This window comes from Mastomys coucha, unplaced genomic scaffold (genome assembly GCF_008632895.1).
Source record: "Mastomys coucha isolate ucsf_1 unplaced genomic scaffold, UCSF_Mcou_1 pScaffold7, whole genome shotgun sequence".
In the NCBI taxonomy this organism is placed as follows: domain Eukaryota; kingdom Metazoa; phylum Chordata; class Mammalia; order Rodentia; family Muridae; genus Mastomys; species Mastomys coucha.
The window spans coordinates 91690271-91700483 of NW_022196913.1; the positions used below are offsets into that span (position 1 = coordinate 91690271).

Here is a 10213-nt window from a genome sequence, read left to right on the forward strand (position 1 = left end):
TATGAACTAACTAGTACCCTCAGAGCTCCCAGGGACTAAGACTCCAACCAAAGAGTACACATGGGGGGCCGTGGGGACGGGGACTCATGACTCCAGCAGCATGCGTATAGCAGAGGATAGCCAAGCTGGTCATCAATGGGAGGAGAGGACCTTGGCCCAGTGAAGGTTCTATGCTCCAGTGCAGGGGAATGCCAGGGCCAGTAAGCAGGAGGGGGTGAGATGGTGAGCAGTGGGAGGGGGGAGGGAACAGGGGATTGCTTTAGTTTTTTCTTTTCTTTTACTTTTCTTTTTTTCTTTTCTTTTTTTGGAGGGGAACCTGGGAAAGGAGATATTATAAATAAGAAAACATCTAATAATAAAAAAAAGAAATTCCTCCAAGAATTTTATTATGATGGTGAACTTGGAAAGAAGCAGTTCAAGTATAGGACCCAGTTGGTTCATCTGGCTCATCGGGAACAAGTGGCACTGTATGTGGACCTAGATGATATAGCTGAAGATGACCCTGAGTTGGTTGACTCAATTTGTGAGAATACCAAGCGCTACCCAAGGCTGTTTGCTGATGTTGTACAGGAGCTTCTACCTGAGTACAAGGAAAAGGAGGTGGTAAATAAGAATGTCCTGGATGTTTACATTGAACACTGGCTGATGATGGAGCAGCGAAGCAGAGACCCTGGGGCAGTTCAGAACCCCCCAAACCAGTATCCTTCTGAGCTCATGCGAAGATTTGAGTTGTATTTCCAAGGCCCAAGTAGCAGCAAGCCTTGAGTGATCTGGGAAGTAGGAGTTGATTCTGTGGGGGAATTGTTAACTGTGCGTGGCATTGTCACTCGTGTGTCTGAAGTCAAGCCCAGGATGGTGGTGGGTGCATACACTTGCGATCAGTGTGGGGCAGAGACCTACCAGTTGATCCAGTCTCCCACATTCATGCCTCTGATGTGCCCCAGCCAAGAGTGCCAAACCAATCGCTCTAGAGGGCGGGGGTCATCTGTACCTACAGACTCGTGGCTCCAAATTTGTCAAATTCCAGGAAATGAAGATTCAAGAACATAGTGACCAAGTTCCTCGTAGCATCACAGTGGTTCTAGAAGGTGAGAACACAAGGACTGCCCAGCTTGGGGACAATGTCAGCGTCACTGGCATCTTCTTGCCAGTCCTGCGCACGGGGTTCCAACAGATGGCACAGGGTTTACTCTGTGTGGCCAAATCTCAGCTCCTATCTTACATTGACCGTTTGGAGCCCGGAAGTCAGTACACAACAGGCCGGGGCTCCTCTGGTGTAGGACTCACAGCGGCTGTGTTGAGAGACTGTGAGTGGGGAACTAACCTTAGAGGTGGCGCCCTGGTGCTGGCTGACCAGGGTGCGTGCTGCGTTGATGAGTTTGACAAGATGGCTGAGGCTGACAGCACAGTCATCCATGAGGTTAGGGAACAACAGACCATCTCCATTGCCAAGGCAGGAATTCTCACCACACTCAATGCCCGATGCTCTATCCTGGCTGCAGCCAACCCTGCCTATGGACAATATAACCCCCGCTGCAGTTTGGAGCAGAATATAGAGCTTCCAGCTGCTCTGCTTTCTCGGATTTGACCTCCTCTGGCTGATTCAAGACCGGCCCAACAGAGATAGTGACCTCCGGTTGGCCTAGCACATCACCTATGTCCACCAGCAGAGTCGGCAGCCCTCAGTGCCTGAATCTCTGGCTGACTACATCACTGCAGCATATGTGGAGATGAGGCGAGAGGCCTCGGGCTAGTAAGGATGCCACCTATACTTCTGCCCGGACCCTGCTGGCCATTCTCCGACTTTCCACTGCTCTGGCTCGCCTTCGGATAGTAGATATTGTGGAGAAGGAAGATTTAAATGAAGACGTAAGGTTTATGGAGATGTCAAAGGACTCCCATCTAGGTGAAAAGGGACAAACTGCTAGGACCCAGAGGCCAACAGATGTGATATTTGCCACCGTCCATGAATTGGTGTCAGGGGGGCGGAGTGTCCGCTTTTCTGAGGCAGAACAGCGCTGCATATCAAGTGGCTTCACACCAGCCCAGTTCCAGGCAGCTTTGGATGAGTATGAGGAGCTAAATGTCTGGCAGGTCAATACTTCCCGGACACGGATCACTTTTGTCTGATAGCCAGTTTTTTAAGTCCTGTTGCCTACGCCAGAGGGTGTGCCAGATGCCCCCTCAAGAAAAATCTCATTTTCCCATGCTGCACTTTTTTATTTTTCCAATAAAGTATTTTGACTGCCAAAAAAAAGTTAATGATTTGTTAGTTTTTGTTTTGTTTTGTTTTGTTTTTGGTTTTGTTTGTTTTGAGACACAACGTCACTGTGTAGCCCTATCTGGCCCTGAGCTCCCTTTGCATGCCAGTCAGGCCTTGAACTCACAGAGATCTGCCCGAATCTGTCTCCTGAGTGCTGGGAAAGGCATGTGCCATTGTGCCTGGCTCTAGCCCTTCAAATTTTTTAAAAAGATTTTTAGAATATGAGGCTACCCACCAGAGCACAGGCAATTTAACAGAAGCCTGTAAAGAAAAATGACTCCCTTTCCCACAGCAGTCATTAACTGCCAATGACAAGCCCCTTGTGTATGGGGAGATATTCCTAAGCTTCTCACCCATCCATGCTGCCACATTGCATGGTTTGCTTTTAGGCAGGTAGCTGCATTCCTGTGGTTTCATGAGTGCAAGTGCCATTTCGGATCTGGAAGGCAGCATTTCTCCTCCTCATCCTTGTGCTCCCCCATTCTTTCTGCTCCCTCCATGTTCCCCGAGCTTTGGGTAGTGGAGGGGGGGCTGCAAGACGGAGTTAATATACAAGTTCCATTTAGTTCAGGTGACATGACTGCCACGTTATTGTCAACCCTTTGACCAGTTACGGGTCTCTTTATTAACTATTGAACACTGTAAAAAGGCACTTCACTGACCTAGACTGAGAGTACCACTAGTCTATGAGAATAAACATAGTTAAAAGGCAATCAGAGAGTATGTACATTTGGCAAAAACAAAACAACAAACAAAAAAACCCCACCCAGAACAATAATATGCTCCCCACATAGTATCCGTGACCTCCCAAGTCGTTATGTTTACACAACTAGATGAGAATTCCTCTTTTGGATGAGATTTCAGATGCAATCAAAGCTGTTGGCTAACTCCACAACTGCCACGCCATTAGCATATCAGAGCATGTGTATGTCTTCCTTGGTTCATATTCTAGCATTCGGGGTCCCTTGCTGGGGAGATCGCTAATGACATTTCTCCCACAACTACCTGCACAGCTCCTCCCATTAGCGTGGAAGATGGCCAACAAGAATGAAGTTTCCGAGTCATTCTGAGATTGGGTTTTCTATCTCCCGTAACCACCATGAGTGGTGTTTTCAGCAATGGAGTCTTATTACCTACTTATAGTAGGCAACCAAGAACAATACCCTCTAATTGTTTTTAAACTAATACAGTGACACATTTAGTATTTGGCTTATAAAAATAAAATTTTGGCTTTCAAATCATGACATGAAGAAAAGGCAAATAACTGAAAACTGTTAGCTGAGAGTAGATAGAAACCAGTCATGCTTAGCCATCAGCAATTACTCCATGCTTGGGGCTAGAAAGGGAGCACAAATCCAGCAGGAAGTGAAGATGCATTGCTGGCTCACCGAAATCATCTTGAGAAACTGCTTAAACCCCAAAGGCTATTCGTTCAACATATACTGCAAAAGAATCCTTCCTTTCTTATGATTTCCCCTGTCCTCCCCCTCCTTTCCTTAAGATAGTCGATAATGTTCTGATGCTAGTTTTGCTTAAACACGTTTAGCTTGCACGTTTTCAGCCCTTTAACAAATAAAACTGCCCCAAATCAACGCCAAGCAAAAGCCATTTCTATTTTTAGTTTCTTTGCTGCTGTAGGCAGACTTCGTGTGGGAATCAGTTATGACTTTTTCCTAACAGGCTCAAGAACCATCCCCAGCCAAATCTTCAGCAAAGCCTCATTTCTCATGTTGATTATTGTGGCTTTTTTTTTTCCACAAGCGCTCTTGTACACTTTTTGCAGAATTTCATTTCCCCTTTTTGTCTCGAAGTTTTCATTATAAAAGTCTCCTGTGATGTAATTTAGTGCACTATGAGTCTTGTTTTCTCTTAACAATCCTTTTGGTGTTGTTACCGTCTTTACTGATGATACAAGGCTCCTGCTCCTTCCCTGGTTTCTAGTTGATACTGCTATTGCTTTCTCTTCTCTTCTCTTCTCTTCTCTTCTCTTCTCTTCTCTTCTCTTCTCTTCTCTTTGTTTCTCTTCTCTTCTCTTTGTTTCTCTTCTCTTTGTTTCTCTTCTCTCCTCTTCCTCCTCCCTCTCTCTTCCTCTCTCTCTCTCTTCTCTTTCTCTCTTTTTCTCACCCCCTCTCTCTCACTCTGTGTGTATGTGTGTGTGTGTGTGTGTGTGAGTGTGAGTGTGAGTGTGTGTGTGCCATAACCAGAATCAAGATCAAACAGTTCTGGGTAACACATACAGGGCTACACGCACTAGGATACCAGCCCTTCCTTTGGAGTTTCCAAACATATGGATATTTTACTAAGTATTTTTCCCTAACTTACACGATTCCCTGGTCCTTGAGAAATTATTTCTGGTTTATTTGTGCTCCATTTTGTTTAATTTCTATAGTTATGTCTTTATCTTTATGTTTTCCTAATTTTTCTTATCAATCATTTAACCTGCTTATATTCCTGTCAAGGAATATATTTTCATCTCTAATACTTTATTTAATTTCCCCTTATATTGTTTCTATCTTTTTATCCTATTTCTTTACTATGCTATATATATATGTATATACATATATAGTATAGTAAAATGCCATCTACCTATTTATCAGTTTATTATCACCTACACATCATCTTCCACATAGCTAATATTCTTATTTAATATCTCCTTAAAAATATGACATTTAGTTACAATGACTAATTTAAAGCCCTAGGTTCAATCCATGACTTTTCCATTCATGCCATGAGACCACTGGCACACTAAACAAGACACTTATAATCAAATACTGTCTCTTGCACTGTTTTTCCTCACATATACCCTGTGCTTTGTCTATGACTAAGGCATCTAGCCATAAGATATGGAAGTTGCTTTGTATTGGGATTCTCATCTGTGTTCTGCAGAGTCTTGAAAGTATACGAAAGTATCTCAAACAATTAGGAAAACCACTTATTTTCTATATTAGCCTTTGTTTTAGGAAAGATTTCAGTGGTTCCATATACATTTAAAAATAAGTACAAATAAACATTGGATAGAATATGACTTGCTATATAAAAAAGAAGTAGACTCCAGGACTAGAATATCTGGTTTTGAACATCTGTAAATTATTGATTGATAGCATGAGTTCAGGCAATCTTCACATACACTTTGGTGTTCTCAAATGCCATGTAGGTTATAAAATGATAGTGAATAGTCGCATGAATTATGGGTGTATGATTGAGTGTAAGGCCCATTCTACAGGAGGGAACTCATGTCTGGTACTGTAAAGCTGGCTAAGCACCCTGACTGGTGAAGTTATAGGTCCTAGGGGAAAACCTAGTGTCACTATTTTTCTAAATGGACAAGTATTAAACCGCCTTCTAAATTTTTATCTTTATCTACATAGATTAGCGCAGCTCTTTGTCCTCATCAGAGAAATGGTTTGCAGAAGTTGCTCATCAATATAGAGACCCACCACTGGTCAAAGAGAACATGTGACATGTTTAACCTTAAATAAGATCTCTGTATCATCCAGCAGCCACAGTACAAGCAACAAGGGAGATGTGGCAAAAAGACCACCATAAGAGCCACAGGTTGAGAGGACTGAAGTTAAAGTGTTCTCCTAACATGGCACAGCCACTGCATTCATAAATTCGCTGCACCCATGGTACTTACAAGTTTGAGCGCATAAACATTTTCATCACTGGGTGGGAAGAGCTGATGAGTTTCCACTCTTTCCTGAATGACTAATGTTAGCGAATGGTGACTGGGAGAGTGTATCTCTATAAGATTAGCCTGTAGGCAAGTCTGAAAGGCATTTCCTTGACTAATGATTGATGTGGAAGGGATCCATTTACTATGGGTAATTCCATACCTGGGCAGATGGTCACGGGGCAGGTGTTTTTTCTGCTGTCATTTTCTTCTGTGGTTATGCTGACTAATTTTATGTCAACTTGACACAAGATAGAATCATTTGGAAGGTGGTAACCTCAATTGAGATGATGCTTCCCTAAGATTTTCTTAATTTCTTTATTTCTTCCTAAGGTATTTTCTTAATTAGTGATTGATGGGATAAGGACCAACTCATTGTAGGTGGGGTTATCCTTGGGCTCTTGGTCCTGGATTTTATAAGAAAGCAGACGGAGCAAGCCTTGAGGAGCAAGCCAGTAAGCAGCACCTCTCTATGACTTCTGTATCAGCTCCTGCCTCCAGCATCCTGCCCTTTTTGAATTCCTGTCCTGGTTTCCTTCAATGATGGACTACAGAGTTGAAGTATAAACTAAATAAACCCTTTCCTCTCTGACTTGCTTTTCAATTATTACGTTTTATTACAAGCATAGAAATTCTAACAGAAACAGTGATATAACTACTTCTAAGGTACTCATGGTCCAAAAAATAAACCCCTACCCCATGACCATCTATCAGCTCAGATATGATACCATCCACAGTAGGTTGGTCTCTTCCAAATCAATTATTTATCAAGAAAATGCCTTTCAGGCTTGCCTACAGGATAATCTTGTAGAGACAATCAGTTATGATTCTATTTTCCAAGATATGTCTAAGTTTGTGACAAATTCACAGAAACTAACTAGCATGCTTGGTATGACCATCAGAATGAGAATGATCCTCATAGGATCATTTATTTGAATAGTTAGTCTCCACTTAGTGGAACTATTTGGATTCAACAAGGACTGCGAATTTTGTCCTTGTTGGAAGAAGTAGGTCCCTGGGGATGGACTTTGAGGTTTCAAATCATCTCCCCCTGCCTCATATTTGTGTATCAAGATGCAGGCTTTCAGCTACTGCTTCAACAACAGCCTATCCTCCGCTGCCATGCTTCAGATCCTCAGGATGATCACCATGGACACTAACCCTCTGAAACTGTAAGCCTCAAATGAACCTTTTCTTCTATAAGTTGCCTTGGTCATGGTGTCTTGACATAGTAATGGAAAAGTAATTAAAGCATCTGGCCTCTTTGTACTTCCAAAGGTATCTGCCTAAACATCTTTCCAACAGATTCTTCTTAAGCTGCTAGATCTTATCTGTTCATGCAGATGTGGATATGCATGTGAACTCATTCACCTTCAGAGCAATGGAACAGATGCAGTGATCCTATCTGGGAAATACTGAACTCTGGCCTCAAGCCTGAAGGTGTCTGATAGAAGTCTTCCTGAAGATTCACCCCTTGCTCAGTGTTTAACATTTCCCTCTTTCAGTTCCTCTTTCTTTACTGGGATATCTTTAATAAATGATCCATATCAATTCCTTGTCTATCAGTCTTCTTGTACAGAATCTAATGTAAGAAATGAACACAACACAGTGCCCAGAACAGTGTTAGTATTCAATAAACATGAGTCTTTATTATGGCAATAATTTTTCTTAGGTTTCTCATCCATTTGGGGGCACATTTTTACAGAAATTGTGTCATTTTTTTTTTAAGTTTTATCTTTGAGTAATACTAAACCATGTTTAGTATTGTAGCATGATGTATGCCCAGTCTGAGTATACTATGTGGTCTTCCTTACATTTAAAAAGCATAGATCTAGATTCAGTATAGCACAGTCTTAGCAGAAAGAATACAAATATAAAGAATAATTAGCAACTTGGAGTCACCATGGAAGAGACAAAATACAGATTAAGATTTTGAAGCCTTCAAACTAACACCAAATATTTAAGGTATGAAGGAAGTCTGGGAAAACTGAAGAGAGGCAGACCCTTCTCCATAGCCCTGAATCTCAACTTGGAGAAGTCTGGTTGATACTTTCTCAAAGATCAACCCAAGGGTGAAAGGTTATTATTTGGCACCAACTGAGACATAAAGACCATGCTGAATTTTTGGTTTTATAGCTTAGAAGAAGAAATATAACAGAGCAGAAAGCATTTGGAAAATATCAGGGAGATGGCCAAATAATTGGCAAACAGAACCTCTGGGAGAGCTTAAATGAGTTTGTGTTGTTTACCTAGAGAAAGAAAGGTCAAAGGTCTACTTAATACTTGTCTCCAAGAATTTAAATTAAGAACAGAATTCCTTAGGAAACAAAATGAGACAGCCCCACCCCTAACTTCTTACCTAGCCTAAGTAAAAGTTTTAAAATTTAGAATTGGAATAAGAAGTTATGACTTAAATAGCGAGAATTTCTTGATTTAAGAGTAATAAAGACTTGGAAAAGTCCAGTGCTGATAGTGGATTTCTGTTCTGCTATAAAGTGGAGTATAACTCCATTCATTATCAGAAACAGATTTTTTAATGGTAACTGAAAATCTATGAAGGGTCACGTAATTAATGTGACTACATTTGACTTTGATCTTGCCAAATGCAGCTGCCGTCCAGAGCAACCAGTGATTAAACAGACACCTACCTTAGGCAGGCTGACGGGATTGCTAAGGCAGTCCAGCAGGTCACTACTCCCTTTACTGAATGGATTGTATTAGTTATTCTTCACTATATAACTAAACATGACAAAATTCCATAGTGTAAAATATTTACTCATGTCATGTTTGGTACTTAGCCTAAAGCTTGACCTGCTGGTTTGGTATAGCTTCATAAATATGCTGAAAAATTCGAGTAAATAAGACACATTTACCCTAAGGAAACCAGTCTTATTTTTACCTATTTTTCCCATAGGAGACTGTTTTTGCTTCTATAGAAGTCTTTTCTTTATCAATGAGATGATTATCTATGCACTGGAGAGAACCAAAAATAGCACAAATGGTTGTTCACTGAAAAGGTTTTTTTTCCCCCCATATCTGAAATTTTAATGTACTTTTTTGTTGACGAATTTCATACGTGCTTGTAATGTGTTGTGATCAAACTCAGCCCATTCCCTTTCTTCTAATTCACCATAACCCCTCTCCATACTTTTCCCTCCCAAATTCATGTTAATTGTGTGTGTGTGTATGTGTGTGTGTGTGTGTGTGTGTGTGTGTAATATGCACTGAGTTTACTTAGTATTATTTGCATGTGCTTGGGTTTGGGGCCATTGACTAGAACATGGTAGCTTCTCAGGAACCTCATCCCTGAGAAAACTGACTTTTCTTCCCTTCGTAGCTACCAATTGCCAATAGTTCTTTAGCTAGGGGTGGGACTTCAGGAGCCCCACCCTAACCCATACTGAGAAGTTTTGCTGCCTTGATCTTGTGAGGTTCTGTGTATTCAGCCTCAGCCACTGTGAGTTCGTATATGTATGCCCTGTCATGTGGGGCAAATACTGTTTAGTCCACTACCTAGAGCTCTCACAACCATTTGGTCCCCTCTTCCCCAAACTTGGAGTCTTGGAGAAGGGCCTGTGATGTTCATGTCTTATTTAATGCTGAGTACTTCCACAGTCTCTTATTCTCTGCACACCATCCAGAGGCTTTGTGTTAATTGTTAGGTACTGCAAGAGTAATTGTCTCTGATAAAGGGTTGAGAGGTATATTTATCTGTGGGTATAAAGTTAAGAACATAGGGGTCAGATTATTCCTAACTTGATTTAACATAGTTGTAGTATTAAGCTCTACCCTGGGGTGTGTGACCTAGTTAGCTATAGTTTTTGGCCTAGTTAATGCTATCAGGAATGGACTTCATTTTGACATGTGCCTTAAATCCAATCAGGAAGTGGTTGGTTACTTCCATAACATTCTTGTCATTTTTGCTCTAGTGAGCATATCTTGGCAGGCAAGACATTAATGTGTCTCACAAGTGGGTAAAATTGTTGATTACTTTTCTACTTTGTATGTGTAGAGCTTTCCAGCACTAAGAAAATTAGGCAGTGATGCTAAGGTTTCTTGGTCAGTATCAGCTTGATTCTCTATGACCCATGATTGAAGGATGTAGTGATTGATGGCAATAGGGTATCACCATCAAGTTCTGAAGGGTTACTCAGAGAAATGATAATAATTTGAAATGTTTGGCAGACTCCACTGGCCAACAACCAGAAAAGATGTACACATACCTGGCAGTGTATATTTGGTGGTGTATGTATAGTTTCTGGGAGACACATTGTCTT

At 41.4% G+C, this 10213-nt stretch overlaps 1 pseudogene across 1 annotated transcript in view; it reads left to right on the forward strand.

Annotated features, from left to right (window-relative positions):
• The window catches only part of LOC116082285, a 2481-nt pseudogene extending 234 nt beyond the window's left edge, over positions 1-2247 (forward strand). The window contains exon 2 of the transcript XR_004115233.1: positions 363-2247. The product of XR_004115233.1 is annotated as a DNA replication licensing factor MCM7-like (transcript). The remainder of the gene's footprint in view (positions 1-362) is intronic.
• Positions 2248-10213: the final 7966 nt, after the last annotated feature.